Genomic DNA, 23367 nt, shown 5'->3' on the forward strand with positions numbered 1-23367 from the left:
CAGCCATTAGACAGGAGTGTTTTCGGACCACTTAAAAAATACGTAAATACCACATGTGATTCGTGGATAGTTAATAATCCTGGAAAAACGATGTCTATATACGATATACCTGGTATTATTAAGCAAGCATTACCACTCTCTGCTACTCCGACTAATATTTCATCCGGTTTTTCTGTCAGTGGAATTTATCCATTTAATCCGGATATTTTCACTGAAGTTGATTTTATGCCAGGTTATGCTACAGATAGACCTGAAGTATTAATTGAAGAATCAAATCAACAAGATTGCATTGATTTACCGCCTGATATTTCAAATAATTTTACTAACAATCAACTATTAATAGAAGAACCAGTTGCGTCCAGTTCAAATAATTCTACTAACAATCTACCAGAAACAGAAGAGCCAGTTGCGTCAACTTCAAATAATTTTACAAGTAGCCCTTTACCTGCCAATCTAAACACATTATCACCTATTATAACACCAGAAGATATTAGACCATTACCAAAAGCACCACAAAGAAAAGCAGGTAGAACAAATCCTAGGAAACGTCACACATCTATACCCGAGAAAGAAAAATTAGAAAAACAAAAACAGGAAAGACAGGCGAAAAATCAAGTGGAAGTAAAAAGCGACAGTCAAAAACAATAAAGTTGGCGAAAAAAAAGTTAATTTTAAATGACGACGAAGAAGACGATACAATGTGTTTGGTTTGTTGTGAGTTATTTTCGTCCAGTCGCCCCAAAGAAAAATGGGTTCAATGCATTAAATGCAAAAATTGGTCTCACGAAGCATGCACCAGTCAAGAAGATCGATATATTTGTCAACACTGTGACTCAGATGACGACATAGATTAGTTTTCTAGAGAATTTAAAGTTTTTAATTTTATAATTTTAATACAGTTCAATATTTTTCTTAAGTCAAAAAAGCTTCAAGTTATTTTTAAAAATGTATTATTCTTATAATCTATTATGTATTATTATTATTTTGTTTTTACAAAAAATGTTATTAGTTTTTTTATATAATTTCTTAAAATGAGTTTATGAAAATATTAATTTTAAGGTTAATACCTGTTTTTAATTATTATCAATCAAAAATATTTAATATTTGTTATAATACAGTAATTTGTTATACAAAATTAGTTTGTTTAATTTTGTGTCAATATGCCCCAATGCCTGTGTCAACTAACCCCGATTCCGGGGTTAGTTGACACAAAAATTTTATTTTACATTTTAAATTTTGTACAAAAAAGGGTTAAATATTTAGACTATATAATGATACGATTTCATAGCTTACATGTTAATGAAAGGATACATACAAATTTGAGTATTTAAAATGGAAATTCTGATCGTGGAAAGAAAAATTTTATAAAGTGTGTCAACTAGCCCCGGTCTCCCCTACGCGTAAGTGCTGCAATTAGAACCTCGCAAGAAATAAGAGCTTAAAGTCGATGCTGATTCTGTCGGCGCCTGATGATAGTAGAGAACACAAACGTACTCGTTAGTCGATTCCATGGCTGTAGGTTTTCCGCATACCAGGATTTTATGAAATGATTCGCGCGCCCTGACCATTTCCATAGCGATTACTTGGACTGCACGTTGTGAAACGTCGTCATATTTTTAATAAAAATATTCTACGCGTATCGTAGATAAATGTGCATTAGAAGTGAAGTCCGAGCGCTGAACATAACTTAAATACGTAAGTAGGTATCTACTATATGTTAAACTCAATATCGTAATAAACATTGCAAAATATGTATAAATTGAATAATATATGATTAACTATGATTACACTTAAGTCTTAATTTGATAAACTAATATACATCATTTTGGATAAGTTATTTGTTATTTTTTTTTTACAATGTAATTTAAACATTAAATACATTTTTTTCCTAGTAATGTACCTATTTAATATATCAAAAAACAAAATGTTTGTCTTGTCTTCTTCATAAACATTAAAATCATTAAAATCATTATATAATTTCTATTTTTTTTTTTTTTTAGTCATTGACTTAAATTTAATTGGTAAAATTGAATCAACAGCAGATAATTGTGCTCAATAGATAAATGTCAAGTTAATAATTCAACAACAATAATTGATTCAGTATATTCAGATAGTATTCATTTGGCTTCAGTCACATCAGATTTATCTCGTTCTGGTATGTGAAATTTTGGATTCCTATTTCCTATTATATAGCTAACTTATTATAATTCATAGGTAATGATGTTAAGTCTAAACAACCAGTTGGAAACAATTATGTAAATTTATCTAACGATCCGGGTACATATAAAATGCATGTTGATTTATCACCTACGATAGTTAATTTTTTAATTAAAAAAGGACCTATGCAGCCAACTATTGAGGATCTTCCTGCTCGTGTTTTTCCTAAAGATAAATTTGGCCGCAGTTTCCAGACTTCATGGTATTGGAAATCATTGCCTGGTAATGTAAATGTCAGAAGAGATTGGCTCAATTATTCTGTATCTAGTGATAAAATGTTTTGTCATCATTGTTTATTGTTTGGGCGCAATATTAACAAAGCATGGTCTGTAGATGGAGTTGCTTCGTGGCCGAGAGCTTTGCAAAGTATGCAAATTCATGAATGTTCAGAAGCACATATTGAAGCTTCCCTTAAATTAAAATTGAAAAAAAAAACATTATCCAAACTACCTTTATTAGAAGAAAAGCATAGACGAGATAAAGCTATTAATAAAGAGATTTTTCTGGATTTGATTGATATTACTTTTTCCCTTGCAAAAAACTGTATTGCATTTCGTGGGCATAAAGAGAGTTTAAAAGAAGAATTGGGTAACCGAGGAAACTTTTTAGATTTAGTTCACTTGATGTCTAAACGTTCACCATGTACTGAACTATGTATTGAACTATGTAAAATGCTAATTTAAATAAAATATTATAATTGCCTGATGGTTTTTTTTATTTATATTTTTTTTTCAAAACCGATGTACAACTAGTGCAAAAATGTAATTTACTAAATTAAATTAGTGCATTAAACAATAGGAATATATTTTAGCGACATTTTATCGGTAGGTACTAGGTATAACAAAAGTATAAGGGGCAGGTCACCTAAAATTATTTGAGCAACACCAATTTTTTATTGAATACACGCCACTGATACAAATTCATATTCAATATGGTCTACCGATGAAAATGTGAAATATATTTTAAAAGACGTTGCTGACGAAACAATACAATTTTGTATAAATAAAATTAAAGAAGATTTGCCTAGAGATGACTAAAAAGAATTTCTTGAATTAATAATAATATTTTTAGGAGGTATGCCACCACGGGGAATACGTTTTAAAGCTCCAGGTGCTTACCATCTTGCACGATGGATGGCAAAAGCGTTGTATTGTTTAAAAATATTTTTATTTCGAAAAAAATTCAAAATTATGCAACATATGAAGAAAAGGCATTAAAAAAATTATGTTGTTTTATTATTAAGCGCAATGTATAATCATGGTTTTTAACTCCAAATGCAATTACAGCTCCAATGAATGATATAATGTTTCTAAAAAAATTAGAACTGTATAAAATAAATGATAAAGAAGTAGCAGAAAAATCAATAATGAAATTCATAAATCATTTATGGTATTTGAGTGAAGAGTGTTCTGATTTTTCAATATTTGATGAAAGATTAAGTATTGACACACGATTAAAAATGGCTGAAAAAATTTTGCAAGAACAACCTGAAAAATAACCAAAAAAAAAGTACATTGATAAGTTTGAAGATGTACAACACTCTCTCAATAAAGAATTACCATTGAATTTGTTAGGTCCCAATTCCAAAAATGTATTCAGAAGATTCAATATTCTTACAGATTTTTTAAAAGTTCAACCAGAAAAGTGGCATGAATTAGAAGAGTACCAGAAAGGAAAAAGCATATTAAATTCAATAAAGATGGACAATGATACGACAGAACGAGAAGTCAAACTTATGCAGGAATATAACGACAAATGTACCACAAATGAAGATCAAAAACAATTTGTTTTACAGGTATCTAAAAATAAATCGAATATTTCAATATTCATAAAAAAAAATAATATTACGTTGATATTTTTAAGTGGTTCAAGATTACAAAAAACAATATCCTGGATTTACCTCGAGATACTCTTAAGAAACCATATACTTAAGTTATGAATAAAATATTTTTTTTATCTCATAATAATTAAAAAATTAATTAATTAATTAAATAATTAAAACTAGTAATTATAATGATTATTTATTTGAATTAAATAAATTAATAAAATATGTTTGTTACATTTATAATTCATAATATAGCATTTGTATTGAAAGTTAAATTTTAGGTTAGTTCAATAAAATACTATTATTCGTATTATTCATTGATCTATAAATATCATAGATACTGGAAATGGTGCACATTATATTTATTATTGATAATATTGTAAATCAATAGATTTAAGCTTATTTTTTATTATAACATTTTTTAAAGGAAATTAGAATATTATACATAATGAACGTTCTATACATTTTTATCGTAAGTAGAATAGTTTATGTGATGATACGGAAAAACTGAAAAACTACCCTAAGTTGAAATAATCAACCCTCTTGGGGCACGTCTTAGAGTTAACTAATCTTGACCAAATTTTTCACACATTATTTGTACATGCATAAGATCAGATTTTGGTCTCTGCTTCAAATTTTGAAACTTAAAAAATAAGGACCACCCTAAATTGGTGTATGCAATATTTTTAATAATACATTTATAAAAAAAATAAAACTAATACAATCATTACCTATATGAAAACAAAAGTATATTTTTTATTTTGAATGATTATAATCGATAACTTAAAACGATAATCACCGATGTTAATGTGTGTTCTATATATTATTATTATAGGTAAAACAATGAGTTCCTGGTCAGCAGATGTAAATAAAGAAATTTTTCAATGGCACCCACCGCCCAAGAATAACGCTGGTGCCAATCGAACTCTTAACAGGAGGGTCCCCTCTAGCCATGGACCCAGGAGATCCATAATCATTATTATAGGGATCACGCTGCCCCCATAATTAATGATGAAAATAAAAACAAGTAAGCATGCAAAAGTAAATTATTTAACTTCAAACTGATTAATTTTTATTTTTATTTTTTAGATAAAAATCAGAGAAAAAAAAAAATAAAAAACCTAGATAGTATGTATATTGTATACCTATTGAGTATGCTATGTGATTAATTTCACATACCTAATTTATTTATTTATTTTTTAAGAATGTAAAACTTGTAACAAACATCATTATGGCCACTGCCGTTTGCAGACACGTATAACACCCGTGATACAAAAAAATAAAAGTTGGTATATATTGGATATTAAATTTTAATTAATTAACCAAGAATTAACATGTATTTCGTTGTTTGAATCAGAATGTGATATATGCAACATCGGCCACAGAGGCAGATGCTGGTGGCGAGATGAAAAGCCGGTAATTATTGAATTCAATAAAACAGTTTCCTTACTAGGTGCAATTTGAATATGATTATTTTAATAATTACATTTTTTAAATTTTACAAAACTACAAACACAACCTCAAAAACAAAAGGAGCAAATTGGTAAGTTTTTTTTAATACTTAAATATCACTATGCACATATCGAATATTTAAATATAATAACATTTATACTAAGTTCCTGTTAATTATAATCAAACCATGCCTTAATTTTATTAATTATCAATGGAATATCCAAGAGAAGAGTTCAAACTTCAGGAAATATTAAATTACTCTCTATTTAATTAAATATTAGGCATATGATAGTACAATTATTGATATTGAAATTTAATTGAAATAACTAAAATAAAATAGCTCACTTTTGCTTTTCATAACCACACAATATCAAAATACATTCAGATTCTAAAACATTAAATGTGTATTGAGGATTTTTTTTGTAATGTAACTAAACAACCACCCCAATAGGATAACTATCATCCTCAAACACCACAATAGTATACCATTAAAGAATATGTGTTTACACTGAAGAATAAGTTATAGTCAAACAAGGCATTTTACTAAATGCCAAATAGTCAAATAAGTTCATTGTTTATCGGATTTTTTATTCAATTTCACTATCAGTCTAGACATTTAGTTAATTGATTTTAAGAAATTGAAAAATGTAACGATATTTCCTATTAATTATTACTAATTAATTTATATATTATATAAAAAAAAACCATGAGTGATGATAGTGATATTATATAAAAATGTAATTTAATAAAATGCCTGATTTGACTATGGGCCTATCTATCACATATACACTATTCATAAAACTATAGTAAATACAAAATATTATCTAATTCTGTTGTAGAACAAAGAAGCCAACCAGATGGAGGTGAAGGAGGACGGCCAACTAATAACGTTTGATTGAATAAAAAAAAATAATTCGTTTTAGTTCAAGAGGTCCAAACATTTATGACACGTTGGCAAAAAATAAGTTAAAGAAGAAGAAGAAGGATGATGTGGTTTTAGACATCCGACCAATGCGCGCAGTGGCGTAACTATGGGGTAGCGAGGGGTAGCGGTCGCGACCCCCAAAATTATTATGGGGTCGCAAGAGTATCATTTTGCTACCCCAAAAATATTTATATAATTTGATAAAAAAAAATCGTCGTATTATAGATCGTAGCGTATCATGAAAAAAAAAATTAGTTGTGAATTTGCATGTCACCGAGTAACTGATAAGTGATAAGTGATAACAGTATAACTACAAAATATAACCCAGACAGTCGTGGTAGCACTGGTAGCACAGAACAATTGATAACATGAACATTTTTATGTTATCTCATTATCTGTATTCTATGATAATTCAAAAACATTACAATAACGACTAACGAGAAAATGGTATATCCTTGTTAACATTTTAAATTGTTTCATCATTTTGAATTTTGATTTGTTATTATTATTTGTAGTACTGTTGTACTGTAGTACTGTTGTAAACTGAAATGTGATATGATAAATACAATTTATAAATAAATTATAATGTAATTTTTTTTATTAGCCCACATAGCCCCCTATTTGTGCTAATGGAAAAAGGTTAAAAATGTACAAAAGTGTTCGCTACCCCAAAAATTTGCTGCTAGTTACGCCACTGAATGCGCGGTTATGATTATGGTTTTAGTTATATTCATAGTTATAGTTTTAGTTATATAAAGTTATAGGTTAAGCTAGGGTTAAGGATTAAAAAAATTTAAATAGTTTATAGTGAGTAAGTATATAATATTTTGTGTATTAATATTAGTTTTATATATTTAGTAATTTTTTCTGTATTTCTACATCGAAACGACCTTATAGGTCTTTGTCAATGCGTATCATAAGTGGGTAGTAAGTAGATCGTGTGTTCTATTTATCTATGTATATATCATCAGTATATAGATACATTATGCTACCCTCCTCCCATCTTTCTTCAAGGGGAGACATGTGCATGACACATTCAATTAAATGTTGTCTGCTATTTAGAGGGTTAAAATTGGGCGTCGTTCAAAACCGCACACTTTTATATCTTAATACCGCATATTTTCCCCAAATCAAACCGTTCAATAACGTACACGTTGATATATATCAATAACATATACATTTATCTAAAATAACATTATCGTTTAATGCACCGCACACTAGTTAATCAAGATCTCAATATCATAAAAATAAAAATTTCTGGATTATACGAAGATTTCTATAACTACACATTTCTTATTTAATCAGATAAGATACGATTATGGTTTTTATTTTCCAAATATTAGTATCTAATAAGTTAACATCATTTAGTATGATCGAGTCTATTTTTGACTTCACTACGTACAATTCGACAAGAATTTATAGTACCTACCTACAACTATTGTACTACACAACTATTATACTACACTTATTGTCCTAAACATTTTTACCAACAATATACCATCCACGGTGTTTGTAAACAATATTATGTACCACTTGTTTTTTGTTTTTTACCATCGAAAACAAAAGAAATTTATAAACAAATGTGGGAAACATTAAAAGAATGTATGTTTAAATTATGCCAATAGTGTATTCCAGCCTTCTCTCTTATTATTAGATTTTGAACTTGGAGCTCACATTGCTGCTAAAGAAGAATATCCTTTAATTATTATTAAAGCCTGTCGTTTCCATCTTGGTCAAGCATGGTACAGAAAAATCAGTTATATTCAAATATTAAATTTTTTTTTCTTTTACAATAAAATATTTTTTACATTAAAATATGTATAATTTTTAACTGTCCATCAAATGTGTGCGGTTTTGAACTATCAACTTTTCAAATTTTCCTTCTTAACAGTAGAATAAATGTGTGCGGTATTGAACGGTGTAAAATGTGCGGTTATGAACGGTAAGTGTGCATTAATGACGACCGCCGTTAAAATTGTAGAAAGTGAATAATTTTATTTATTGTTGTTCATTCAGGTACCTGTTATATAGGAAATACATTTTTGAACGCTCTACTACCTAACGATATTGTGATCAACCGTCGCTGAGCAGCAGAAAGCTACAAAAAGTACATCTCAATATACAACTCAAGAAACAAGACAAGTAAGTTTTGTGCTCATTAAATTATATTTTACAGAGTAGTGTTATTAGGATAACCTAGCAGAATTAGCAAACTTCTTGTGAATATTATTCACTACAGAATCGAAAAACATAATGGTTTTAGTAATTCATAGCATTCTTAAAAAATTTAAGCATTAGCGTAACAGTGATTATCACTCAAACGAAATTAAAATTATTGAATAAATTGATAATTATAATTGTAAAAATTACAATTAACGTAATCTCTTCATTTAATAAATTTACATTGATGTGATACGGACCGCGAAATTAATTTGATTATTGATAATAATTAAAATATCATAATCTTAATTCTTAATATCGTAGTATCGTACTAACGTCTTTTAAAAAATTAAAACTGAACTGGTTACCTACTCAATTAAGATTTTTATATTTTTAATATATTTTATTATTAAAGTTATAAATTAAAATGTCGGCAATTAAAAATAAAGATAAATCTCTGTCAAAAAACTTTACTAGTGATGAAGTAAACAGGTTGATAAGTTTGGTGGAGAAGTATAAGAATGTCATTGAAAACAAAGAAACTGATTCAGAAACGTGGAAACAAAAGGATAGTTGCTGGCAAACGATACAAAATGAATTTAATGTTAATGTGACTAGTGATTTTAGATCGGTTAAAACATTAAAAGATAAATACAATGGGTTGAAAAAGTGTGCAAGGAAAGAGTATGCTGAAGAACGCAAAGAGTTGTTTAAAACTGGTGGTGGTGAAAAAAAAGTTGTGAAAATTAGTGATATATCACAAAGGATTCACAAATTGATATCAATTTCAATTACTGGGAATCCTAGTGAATTCGATAACGATCAAGGTAACATTTATTTTCATTTATTGCACTGATTAATTCACATAATTGACATTTAACAATGGTAAAGTAACAATGTAAAATTATTATTAATTTAAAATGGATAGTTAAATAATAATTATAATTAAAAACATATTTGAAAATTTATAGATCTTACTACCAGTAATGAAAATAATGCTCCTGAATTTGGCTTGGTTGATACCATGAATAATTCAGAAACTTCACATCATGAATACAACAATGAGTGTAAATTTTTAGTACTTTATCAATAACTGTGGTTTTTTTTAGTCTAAATCTCATAAAAAATTCATCATCATCCCACATTTCTAAATCGTCCATTCGATTTCGAAATACTTTTTTTTTTCGTGGTTTCGGCAAATCTTCAATATTGTATTCATCTTCATCAGATATAATATCAAAATTGCAAAACATTTTTTTAGTTAAAAATTATTATAAGCTTATATAAGACTCGAATTTAAACTAAATCAATTGTATAGTAAAAGTATTAGGTACAGTTTTTATAACATCTTTTCACAATATGATAATAATCCGATATAACCATAGATTATCCTCCAGATAAAATACTTATTCAGTAGTAAAACTGTTTGACAAGTTACCAATAACTTTACCAACAGCTTCAGGGATAACTAGACATTGTAGAACGGTATAAGTCAAATTATCCGATGGATAAGTTTAACTATGAGTTATCTAAAGGTGGTAGAACCGGCCCATAGTCTACTTGCTCTTGTCTCTGTTCTCACGGATGTGGTATAATTATCTAGACTTACGCGAAATGTTACTCGCCCACATACAAGTCAAAAGGTGCATCCGGTGCAGCTGCAGACCTCGATAATTTATATTATTATGAATATTATTATTATGTAAAACTATATATTTTGATATTACATTATAACATTGGTTCTTGGAACTTTTGTATTGATGTATAATCCCACACCTTGTGTGCCCCTATCAATCATCTTTTATAGTCGTATGACCACATGATTTCGTGTTTCCCTAATATTAATGATTTCCACGAAATACTGTCTCTCCTACATTTACAAAGTTCGTCGCACCCTTCCCTAGCTTGGTGCGGCTGGTACCTAGTTGACTGTGAACTATACAATGTGGGACGCTAGTCCATAGCAGTCGTAGATATAGGAAAGATAGATGCCCGACTTATACTTATACTTATACTCTTAATATAATTGTTCGTTTGGTTTTAGTTAAAACAATTGTCACTTGTTGCGCTAGTAGTAGAGTTTACCTTGGAAACAAAATAAAATCATATTTATCATAGCATCAGTCAACGGTCAACGTACTATGTAGTTACAAACAATTGTCATCAGAGGGAGCCACGTAAGCAAACCAAAATTTGTTTCGAGTTGGGCATCTATCTTTCCTTTATCTATGATAGCAGTTATAACCAGTCCGGTAAAGTATTTGAGTAAAAGTATTCAAATACTTTTTTAAGTATTGAATAACTTTTTAAATACTTTCAGCATGAAGTATTTTGAATGGTATTTTAAATACTTTTTTAAGTACTTTTGTATTAAGTAGGTACTTGTTTGTATTGAATACTTTGGTTTTTTGTTTCGAACATTTTATTTTTTATTTTTTCATTAAATTCAATACTCGGCTGCCAAGTAGTGCTTCAGTGGAACGGATATTTAGTGTGGGTGGAGCAGCCATGACCAAAAAGAGAAGTAGTATGACCGATGAACATTTTGAAAACATTATGTTCTTAAAATGTAACATACATTTATTCAATAAATAATAAATAAAATAAAAATTATTATAAACTTACTATGTGTCTATATTACGATAAATCAATAGAAACCTACTTTAAAAACCAATAGTATTTGAGTAGTATCTTAAATACTTAAAAAAACATGTATTTGAGTATTTACTCAAATACTTTTTAAAAGTATTCTTTACAGGACTGGTTATAACATTTTGATGTTTATGAATTTTCAGGAAAACTATACAAATTTGAATAATGTGATATACAATTTAAATACAAATCATAGTATAATAAACATGCTGTAACTCATGTACCATTGGGAATCCACCTCTGTGATTATTGCACAAGATACTTAAAAAAGAAAAGACAGTTAAGAACGACACTTTTCAACACATTTCGGTGGCAAAAATTATGACAGCATCGAATGCGGAAAATCATTTTCATACATGTTCAATTTACGAAAGTATGAAAAAATACAACACCAACCTCATACACCGTTCAAATACCCTAAATGTCCAACTGTTTTCAAGGACAAAAGAAATCTGAATTACCATGACAATGAAAAGCATACTTTCAAATATCCCTTTAAGTGTGTTTGCGGAATGGCATTTGCAAGACCTAATAAATTATACCGGCATAGGCAATCAAATGTATGCTAACATAAAAAATATAAATCACTTATTGTTTACGGCAAAAAACAACTCATTATTTTATTAACATGATCTGTTTCAGAGTCACTATCATTCAGAGTATGTATAGTATTAACATAATATTTGCAATCAACTGTGAAAATTTAAAGTCGATAGCGTGTTTGTACGATTTTTGATAATATAAATGTTAACTGTAAAAATCGGCAATACCAGTGTGATGTACACGCCTTAGACAAAATATTCGTATTTGATGATTTAACAATTTGTAAACTTAATTACACCGTTATATCTCGCTAAATTACAGATTTCGGACCTATGAACAATAGTGATTTATTTAACATCTTTGGTCCGATTGCGAAGTATCTAAGTGATCACGCTTATCCTTGCTAAGTCGAGTTTGAAAAACTTCCGTTACTGCTATCACTTTTAAAAACTACAGCAGTCAGATCGGTGACTGCAGGGTTTTTGATATTTTTACACTATACTACCATGGATTGTAGCTGGAGACGTGTATAATGTAATTATGTAGGTTTCGTGTCAATCGTCCTATTATTCGATTTTTAATTAATTTCTGAAATTGAAGTTAGGTTAAGTAAAGTGGTTGGAGGATTCAAATATTGTTGCAGAGTCCGCTCGCACACACCGTACATCGGACAAGTTGACCACGACATCGGTGCGGGAAGATTGTCAAGATGCACAACGTGCATTGCTCAGCGATCGGTCAGACTCCAGCCATCAGCTAAGTGACTGCATGCAGAGTTTCTGATGTTCATACACAAAATTACCGTTGCTATTGGAGTTAATAGGGTCGTATCCACTTGTAATAACACTATGCAACATGTTATATGCTCAGACACCATAAATATATTATAATTCTATCATTACAAAATTCTAACTAAGCAGGTGGTAGTTGACGTTCATTAGTACGAGGTTTGACGAGAGTACGTGGGTTGGCGGTAACTGAACGATAGAGAGATCGCCGACGGACTGAAAGCTCCGCGGTCGTCGAAAGGTCTTTGTGAATGTTCGATACGGCGGATGCAGCGAACCTGGTGGCTACACAAGGGCAACTCGAGCTACTATTGGAATCATGCGGTAAAGGTATGATATATAAAAAGTTTGGAAAATTCGTAAAAATAACCATCGTCCCTACAGTTATAAAAAAAATACGTCCCTGGAAAGGGTAGGTATCCTGCTTTAATGTGAAAGTGTTTTCAAGTCAATCGTCCTATTATTCGATTTTTAAATAATTAATTAATGTTATATTATTTGCACAACCACCGGGTGATTGCTGGGTGATCAGCCAGACTCCAGGCGTCAGATCAGTGATTACAGGGTTTTTAATATTTTTACACAAAACTGGCAGGGATGGTATTAACACAATATTTGCAATCAACTGTGAAAATTTCAAGTGGATAGCGTGGTTAAACGATTTTTAATGATTTTTTATATAAATGTGAACCGTAAAAATTGCTATTACTGGGTTAATGTATATGTCGTAGACCATGTATTCGTATTTGATAATTAACAGTTTGTGAACATTATAACACCTTCATATCTCTCTAAATATTGGTCTTACAGATGTAGGACCTATGTACAATTGTGAATTATTTATTATCTTTAGTCCGATTTCCAAGTATCTAAGGGATCACGCTTATACTTGCGAAGTCGAGTTTGAAAAAACTTCCGTTACTGCAATCACTTTTAAAAACTACAGCCGTTAGATCGGTGACTGCAGGGTTTTTGATATTTTTACACTAAACTACCAGGAATTGTAGCTGGAGACGTGTATGATGTAATGGTGTAGGTTTTCAAGTCAGTCGTCCTATACTCCTATTATTCGATTTTTAATTAATTTTTGAAATTGAAGTTAGGTTAAGTAAAGTGGTTGGAGGATTCAAATATTGGTGCAGTGTCCGCTCGCACACACCGTACATCGGGCAAGTTGACCACGACATCGGTGCGGGGTGCGGGAAGACTGTCAAGATGCACAACGTTACGTCACAGATGTCTAAAAATGTGCAATCAACGATTATTCAAGAAACAAATGTTTCACATTATTTCTCCATTAGTATCGATTCTACACCTGACATATCATATCCCACATAGATCAACTATCATTATAATGTTCGATATGTCAACGAATATGGTAATCCAGTTGAACGGTTTCATTGCTTCTTAGACCATGTAGGTCATAAAGCCGAAGATATCGCTGAAGCTGTTTAAAACTTTAAAAATGTATAATTTGAATATTCACAATGTCATAGGTCAATCGTATCACAATGCGAGCAATATGTCAGGTTTGTACTCTGGACTTCAAGCAAGGATTAAACTATTAAATTCGTACCTTGCACTGCCCATTCTTTGAATTTGATTGGAATGAATTCTGCGAGCTGTTGTACTGAGGTAGTTTATTTCTTTAATTTACTTCAGAATAAATACAAATTTTTTTCAGTATCAACATCTCGCTGGAAAATTCTTAATGCATCAGTGAAGTCTCTTTCAGAAACAAGATATATATATTTTATATAACATATATTACTTATATAATAGATTTTTTTTATAATTTATTGAACACAAACCAATTTTTTAAATAATTAACTATAAGTTAAAGATTTTGATAAAATTATATTGCTATGGACTAGCGTCCCACATTGTCTAGTTCACGGTCAACTAGGTATCAGCCGAACCAAGCTAGGGTAGGGCAATAAGGTGTGCGCAGGACGTGGGGTTATGCATCAGTACAAAAGTTCCAAGAACTAATGGCCGAATATAATATCATAATATATATGGGCGGGACCATTTTCCTCCAAAAACGAGATTCCGTTTTCCTCCACTGTCCATTTTCCACAAAAAACAAAAAAGGTTAGTTTCCATTTTCCTCCACATTATTTTTGACTAAAATTATGTCTATTTTCTTCCAATATTTTAGTCAGTGTTGTAGTGTTGCGTTTTGTATTATAAAAATAGAGTATGGCTAGGATCACATTTTGCGCGTACCTATCTGTTGATAAAATTCTGGTCGCGTTCTTATCGGAAAAACGCTAGTCCAAGTGTCCAACAGCACACGTAGTTTATAATAGTCGATTGTAACTTTGATTAAGCCTAATAAAGATGTCTTATAACTATAAAAAAATTTAATATTATTTACTGCAGTGATTTTACTATATTTTATATCTTTTATTTTACATATTATATTATTAACTAATTTATTATTTTTTAATAGATTGAAGTATTTTTATTGACGTGCATACTATTTTATTATATTCATTATCTTTTTACCATATTTTATATTTTACATAATGTCTGGTTGCGTTATCACCAATCCCGTATTATTAACTAATTTTGTATTATTTTTTTATTTATTAATTGATGCATTTTTATCGACGTGAGTACTTTTTTATTTTATTAATTCTCTTTTTAGCCAACTGCCAAGTTCAGCGCGTACGGTGTATTATTATATTATAATTAATAATTATACTTTAAAATTTAAATATTTGATTTGTTCTTTTATTTTAATTTAACATTCTGATAACGAATGACGATTTCAATATTTTATTTATTGGTGGAAAATGGAAAGTGTAGGAAAATTGTCAAAATTATTATTATTATTATTTTTTTTTTTTGAGGAAAATGGACAGTGGAGGAAAACGGTATCTCTTTTTTGGAGGAAAATGGCTACGGCCATATATATTTTTACATAATAATAATATAATTATTGAGGTTTGCAGCTGCACGGGATGCGCATTTTCCTTGTATGTGGCGAGTGGCATTTCCGTCAGTTTAGATGATTATACCACATCCGTGAGAACAGCGACAAGAGCAAGTAGACTAAAGGGAGTAGAGGGTAGTACTATATAAGGGACCCCGAAACGGCCTGTATTCAGACGCGATTTTTAAAATTTTACAAAACTACAACAAAGGACCTGAGGGAGGTCCTCAAAAACAAAAGGAGCAAATTGGTAAGTTTTTTTTAATACTTAAATATCACTATGCACATATCGAATATTTAAATATAATAACATTTATACTAAGTTCCTGTTAATTATAATCAAACCATGCCTTAATTTTATTTATTTATCAATGGAATATCCAAGAGAAGAGTTCAAACTTCAGGAAATATTAAATTACTCTCTATTTAATTAAATATTAGGCATATGATAGTACAATTATTGATATTGAAATTTAATTGAAATAACTAAAATAAAATAGCTCACTTTTGCTTTTCATAACCACACAATATCAAAATACATTCAGATTCTAAAACATTAAATGTGTATTGAGGATTTTTTTTGTAATGTAACTAAACAACCACCCCAATAGGATAACTATCATCCTCAAACACCACAATAGTATACCATTAAAGAATATGTGTTTACACTGAAGAATAAGTTATAGTCAAACAAGGCATTTTACTAAATGCCAAATAGTCAAATAAGTTCATTGTTTATCGGATTTTTTATTCAATTTCACTATCAGTCTAGACATTTAGTTAATTGATTTTAAGAAATTGAAAAATGTAACGATATTTCCTATTAATTATTACTAATTAATTTATATATTATATAAAAAAAAACCATGAGTGATGATAGTGATATTATATAAAAATGTCCAATACTTAGGAAAATTCTCGTAAAATAATATTCTGAACTTAGAAAATATTCGAGTCAACCCGAATTTATTCTAGTCATTCAGAATACTTAATTTGTTAAATAAAATTCAGTTTTCATGTTTATAAATAAATATATGTTTTGTCAAAATAAATAATAAACCAGTCTAACTAAATAGATTAAACAATTAAAATTGTGTGTAAAAATTGGGTACCACTGAGACTATAGAGTATATTAATTTATCATATTCATACCTTTAGTAATGATAAACGGAACCGCTCCTGCAGCACAAGGAGCAAGCATAAAATAAATGTGAACGCATGAGTTTGTGGATCACATGCTGAAATTGTATCTACAAAAATTATGTCACTAGATGTCCTAAGCATATGGGCTCTTTTCATCATAGGAGTGATAATCACTGCTACTGCAAAAGGATCTTCTTTTTTTATTTATATAAAATTAACAATGATGTCTTGCTTTTCATAATATATATTTTTTTTTCTAAGAGTTTCTATCAAAAAAATTAGTTAAAACAATCTAATTAGACTGGTAAAGTCATCACACTGTTGTGGAAAAATATAAAAGTTAAAATAAATGTATTATGGTATATAAAAATATCTGAAAAAATTGTTTTGAACCATTTACTTTATTATAATTTAAATATATCAAAGGAATATTGGTTTGTAGTTTTGTATGTAGCAATATATTGATAGCAGTATTATACTGTAATAGTTATGTGCCTAAATATAGAATAATTAATAATATATATTTTAACTAAATAAATTAAAAATTATATCGGTGCCAAATAGATTCTTATTAAAAATACTGGAAATTCTGAATGGTATCTGAACTAATTATATACTCAGATGGGTTTTTTTTTTATGTAGGTAAAAGAAAATCTGTTTTCCAAACCAACGTCTCCGTCTATTCAATTAGACAATGTTGAGGATTCGCTGTGGCCGCCTGAGTGAACATCAGCACAATGGACAGAAAAAAAATCAAAATTTAAAGGACTTTATTGTGCTGATGGCAAAATTGGATGTGATATATGCAGAAAAGTGAGTAAATTAAAAACCCCTAAAAAGATTGAAATATCTCTAGAATGGGCAACAAGTGAAATTGATGGAGGATCAAATATTCAAATATTAACAAGAAAACTCGCCTCACTGTTTTAAGAAATAAACTTAAAAAACATTTTGAATTTAACGCACATGTAGCTGCGGTTCAAATATTAGACAATAAAGACAAGAATATGTTGTCCAAGCTTATGGAAGAAAAGGATTACCAGATAAACAAAGCTACAAATTCTATTTTCCGCACTGCTTATTATATAGCAAAATACAATAGTCCATTTGATGATCCTTTAAAACTAGTACAGTTACAGGAACTAAATGGTATAAAATTAGGGTTTACCCTCCATTCTTGACACTCATCTACTAATATTATTTAACACATTTCTAAAGAAATGAAACACAAAATTACTAAAAATATAATTGACACAAATGAAAAATATTTCATACTAATTAACGAATCAACTACACTCGGTGCTTTGTGTAGCATGGTTGTTTATTTAAAAGTATCAATATCAAATAATGAACCTCCCTTAATTTTTTTAGACTTGGTCGAATTAAAAAATCAAACTGCAGAAAATATTGTAAGTCAATTAATTAACTGCTTACATACATCAGGGCTTGATGAAAACTATTTACAACAGTGGTTGTATTTTGTAAGCGACGGAGCAAACGTTTTGTTGAGTAAAAAAATGGTGTTGCTAAAAAACTCAAGGTACCCATGTATTTTTAGTTGGAATTGTATGAATCATCGTTTGAATTAGCAGTTAATGTCAAAGATGTAAGCGCTACATATCACTTCAAATGTTTTATAGACTCACTCTATGTTCATTACAATAGGTGAAGTAAAAAGCGGAGAATGCGTATCAAAAAACTGTGATGATACCTATCTAATTTGTCATGGTGGTGACGACAGTGAACACTTCTACATGTGAGGGTCGGGGGACATGGATACATAACATAGTCATTGGCGCGTGATATTTATCTTGCTAACAATGGTTATGATAATAAAGGCACGCTAACCGGTAGGGAATAATATTAATGGGTATACTAATAAGTCTCAAAATTCTGTGACATTACTAGGTATTATTTTTTGTACAAAATTGCTCCAAGTATCAAATAGATTACCTTTACCAGTATAAATGAACTCAATATCAATATCAATCTATAAAATATAAGCAATACAAATGAAATTTAAAATTTCAATTTGTTTATGTGCAAGTTTCAACAAATATACTATACCAATTGATGAGCATAAGCGATTTACTATTTAATACCTAAAAATTAGAACTTAAAAAGTATAACAAAAAATAGATCTATTACAAATCTACTGTAATATACCTAAGTACTAGTGATGGGAATTATTCGAATAGATCTAACGTAAATAATTCGAATGTTTGAATATTCCAAAAATTCGAACATTCGAATATCGGTATTCGATGCTACAATATAATACGTAACGAAAATTATTCGTTTATGTTTTCGCGCAACACAAAACGTTTAATTATAATATTATATGGCTTATAGTGCATAAAGGCCTGCGAGAATTAGACTCGAAGCCAGCAATATTTATTATTTTACAGAGCAATTAAAAAAAAAAAATAAATAATGTAAAATACTCGAATTTCATAATTAAATTATTATTAATAGTAATTTATAAGTTACAGCAAAAAAATAATAAATAAATAAATGGTACACAAATTTAAATGCAAAAAAAAAAAATATAATTGTGCAAAATACATCATAATTAAATTATTATTAATAATAATAATAATGTATTAGTTTAACATATAATTTAGTAACAACAATAAATAAATAAATATAAGTAAGTTTAAGAAGAAAAATTGTTCATTATAAATTAATAAATTAACACTCGTACGTTTAACATCATTGATAAAATACATTTTACATTTTTAATTTTTTGTTTTGATGTAAGAAGATAAAGTGCTGATGCGTTCATCCAGGTACGTAATTAGACATTTTTCTGTAAGGAGGCCAAAAAATATTGTCCCCTTTCTGTTTCTTGTACCCAATACCACTCCTCTCCTTATCAGACAATATCTATAAAAAATAATACTACGTTTCACAATGTATTGTCTGTATTAGTTAAGCATTATATTTTTGTTATTTATTAATATAGGTATACAATATAATAATATACATCTTAAAAAACTATATTAGGACAAGTTGTCTATTTCTATGGTTCGCTGCTTAGTCTCTAACTTGATACATAATAAATTATTATTAATAATATTATATTGGGACATATCATTTTGTTAGGCATGTTTATTTTATTATACGATTGCCGTATTGGTCCACTATTATATATAGTATTGTGTGTAGTTGTGTTTATCAAATGTGCGGGTAGAAAACGATTGCGTACGTTTGTCCTTTTTGGCAACACGATTGCGTATGTTTGTAGATGGGTTAAAAGTACCCTTAAGAAAAAATAAATAAACACGATTGCGTATGAAATTGTATGCAACGTTGTCAAATTTAATTTTTTCATCGTATATAAATAAATTTAATAAAATATAATATAAAATAATAATAATATAAAAAATATCGAATAAATTAAAAAGTTCTAAAATAATTTTAAAAAAAAGTTAATGGTAAAAAAGTAATTAATGAATAAGTATCTAAGTTTAAATTTCGATTCCTTGGCATCTATAGCCTACTACTTTTAAATATTGGGTTACATTCTTATGGATTTTTTTATACTCATCATAATCCTTTATGGTGCTTTGGATTCTGTTTAAGTCTTTTTTTGCCATTTTCTTCACTCTCCCATTATTAACCGATTGTATAATCGCTCTGGTTTGCAATTGAGTTTCTTTCAATACTTGAATAACAACATGTGTTGGAGGATGAGCACTGTGAAATTGTCCATTATAAGTCCTATGAAAGCTTTCAGGTCCATTTGTGGTAATAAAAATTATAAATATTATATATTTATATTATTATAAATACAGGGTGTCCCACGGAGATCTGACAAATGAAATAACTTTTGATCTAATAAATATTTTTTTAAATATAATTTGTCAGATCTCCGTGGGACACCCTGTATAAACAATTAAGAATATTAAAAATATATATTGTATAAATTGCTCACCGAGGATTCGTATTTGGTTCTTCAGCCCACATTTCTGGAGGAAATGGACATCCTGCTTCAATATATGTGTTTAATACATAGTCTGAAAAAATGTGACCATATTTTTCGTTCGGACACGTAGCCATTAGTTCAATAAAACTATCTTCAATTTCAGTAAATGGGAGATATGCAAGTGCAAAGAATGATTTCAACCATGCTCCTAATTGGTCACTTTCGTTCATATAAGCTATTCTTAATACTTTTTCTTGTTGTATCTAAAATTTAAATATTACATTTTATAATTAAATAATTTATAGGTATTTAAAATAAATTATTTATAATATTTTGTGTATTATGTATCGATGTATGTACTTTATTATGCATCGAAATACTAAATAATACAAATAATTATATTCAGTTTTTATGTATCAAAATTATTGTCAAATTTAAAAAATAATTTATCTAAAAAATATTATATTTTACATACTTTACGCCACCATGCTTGCCCCAAGTGAAATCTGCAACCCATCAATTTTGCGTCCGGGAATATATCTCTAATTGCTTCATGAGCTCCGATTTCAAAGTCTAGTCTGAATTGAGTAACTACTAGTTTTTTTAAAGTCAACTTCATACACAGGTCCACAAGAAATAGCCACATGTTTTGGTAGGTTTCTTTGGTTTTATTTGGCAAAAAAAAGTAAACAACCGGTGCATAAAATCCATTTTTATAACAGTGGATAGTATAAAGTTGATAAAAGTGTTTGGGTGCGTATTGAAATGTGCCATCTGCGAATAGCTCTGAACAATTCATCATAAACTGCAAGTTTTCTTTATTTGTAAGGCAAACTAAATTTTTTTCAGTCGAAACATGAACAAAATTTTCTTCTAACAGAATACAACAATCATCATTTTTCATGTTCTGTAACTGACGTATAGCATCATTTAATGAAGTCGGAAATAGGGGATAAGATTGTCTTCTCTTATCGTACATAGCTTTCCGAACTGAAATAATGTCTTTCATTTCGAAATTACAACTTACACTTTTCATTAGTTCTTTTCTAATAATTTTGATTGGTCGTGTCGAAATTCCATCGTCTGCTTGTCTTTTACAATTTTCTCGCAAAATTTGTCTTTCTATTTTCACTTCAGAATTAGATTCATGCGTATGTTCACCAAAAATATTTACAATAGAAGTCTTATGCGCATCAGTAACTATGCTTGCGTAACACGTTTTAATTGTACAAAGCCATTTATGCATTCCGTCTTTACGTGTTCTTACATGCCTATACTTATTGAAATTTAAAAGAACTAACTGTTTTCCTTTTTCGGATTGTATAAGTTTAATTGTATTTTCCATTATTACTAGATTTCGGTATTATCGGTATAAACACTCAGCGCACAACAATCATCAACGATCGACTGAAACTCAGAAAATACCGTATCCGTAACGGAAATAACGATATTTCGTTATATGTGATATCTTTAACAATAAGTTAGATAGTAAAAACGATAAAAGTGATAAAACGCAATGTATTTATTAACTTTTTCTAGAGCTCTTATTCACTCGTGCAGATATCTAATACGAAATTATCGTAATAGTACATTATATCTATATATATTATCGCTGTAAGAGCGCTTTCAGACGAGACACTTTTGGCCGGCTACTATTGCTATGAATACACTCGTACACACGAGACACAGACACGGAGTGTGTGTCGCGCCACAAAAGTTGCGTGTCCCATCACCTCTAGCCGCCGGACACTGTGTTTGTCCTAATGCGAACTGCGAAGAGCATGCGAGTCCTAATTATGCAGATAAAATAATTAAACAAAGAGCTCGCACTATGAATAGGCGTCTGGAAAACATTTTTATACAATTTTAAAATCCTAACCCTGGTCATATGTGGCATATATACCGGTATGAAAATTGGCAACAGCGCTTAAAATTTCGTACGCAATCGTTTAGTTAAAAGTCAGGTAAAATCGTACGCAATCGTGTACCTAAAAAAGGTATCACCGATAACGAACGTACGCAATCGTGTTTTACCCCAAATGTGCGTTCGATACCAGTATTTGGCATTCCTAAATTTTAATTTATTAATAGACGTCTTATTGTCTATCTTGTATTATTGACGAATATTTATAAAATTTCGGAATTTAATTTTTGTTATACGATTGTTAACTTTACTATATTATGGAGTACCATATACTATAAAATTAGAATTTAACCGGCTTGGGACAATTATATTACACACCATAATATTTAAAAATAAAAATCATGGAGGCCACTGAGTCTGGGGCCACTGACATTTTTTAGGGAGCCAGGCCCCCTAAGGCCCCCCTTGGCGACGTGCCTACGTTCATCGGATCTAATCTGCTGCGTTTAGAAGTGATTATATTTCCAGCTGTTGAAAAAACTCTCTCGGAAGATGCTGATGAAGCTGGTGCTGACAAAATTTGCTTAGCCAATAAAGCTACTCTTGGATATTGTTTTTCGTATTGTAACCACCAATTATTTGGGTCCAAATTATGATTTATTTGTGGTTCCAATAAGTATGTTGTAATTTCATCAATATTTTCTTCAGAATCATTTCCTAGTAAAGTGTCTAATGCTGTAGGTTGTATTGGTGTAACATTATTTGGGATATCCGATTGTGTACATAAATTTAATATTTTTGATCGCACTTTTTCTTTTCTTTTTTTTTTAATATTGTCGGAATACTCAAAATTTAAATTGTTATACCTAGGGTCTAACAAACTAGATATTTGAGCAATATTAACTTCTTCCGGAGAATTTTCTCAAATT

General features: G+C 29.5%; 1 pseudogene; it reads left to right on the top strand.

Annotated features, from left to right (window-relative positions):
• The first annotated feature begins 3916 nt into the window (after positions 1-3916).
• LOC149060175 (E3 SUMO-protein ligase KIAA1586-like) lies at positions 3917-18315 on the top strand (annotated as a pseudogene).
• Positions 18316-23367: the final 5052 nt, after the last annotated feature.

This window comes from Diuraphis noxia, unplaced genomic scaffold (assembly GCF_037042655.1).
Source record: "Diuraphis noxia isolate RWA-SAM2 unplaced genomic scaffold, SU_Dnox_SAM2 contig0001, whole genome shotgun sequence".
Classification (NCBI taxonomy): domain Eukaryota; kingdom Metazoa; phylum Arthropoda; class Insecta; order Hemiptera; family Aphididae; genus Diuraphis; species Diuraphis noxia.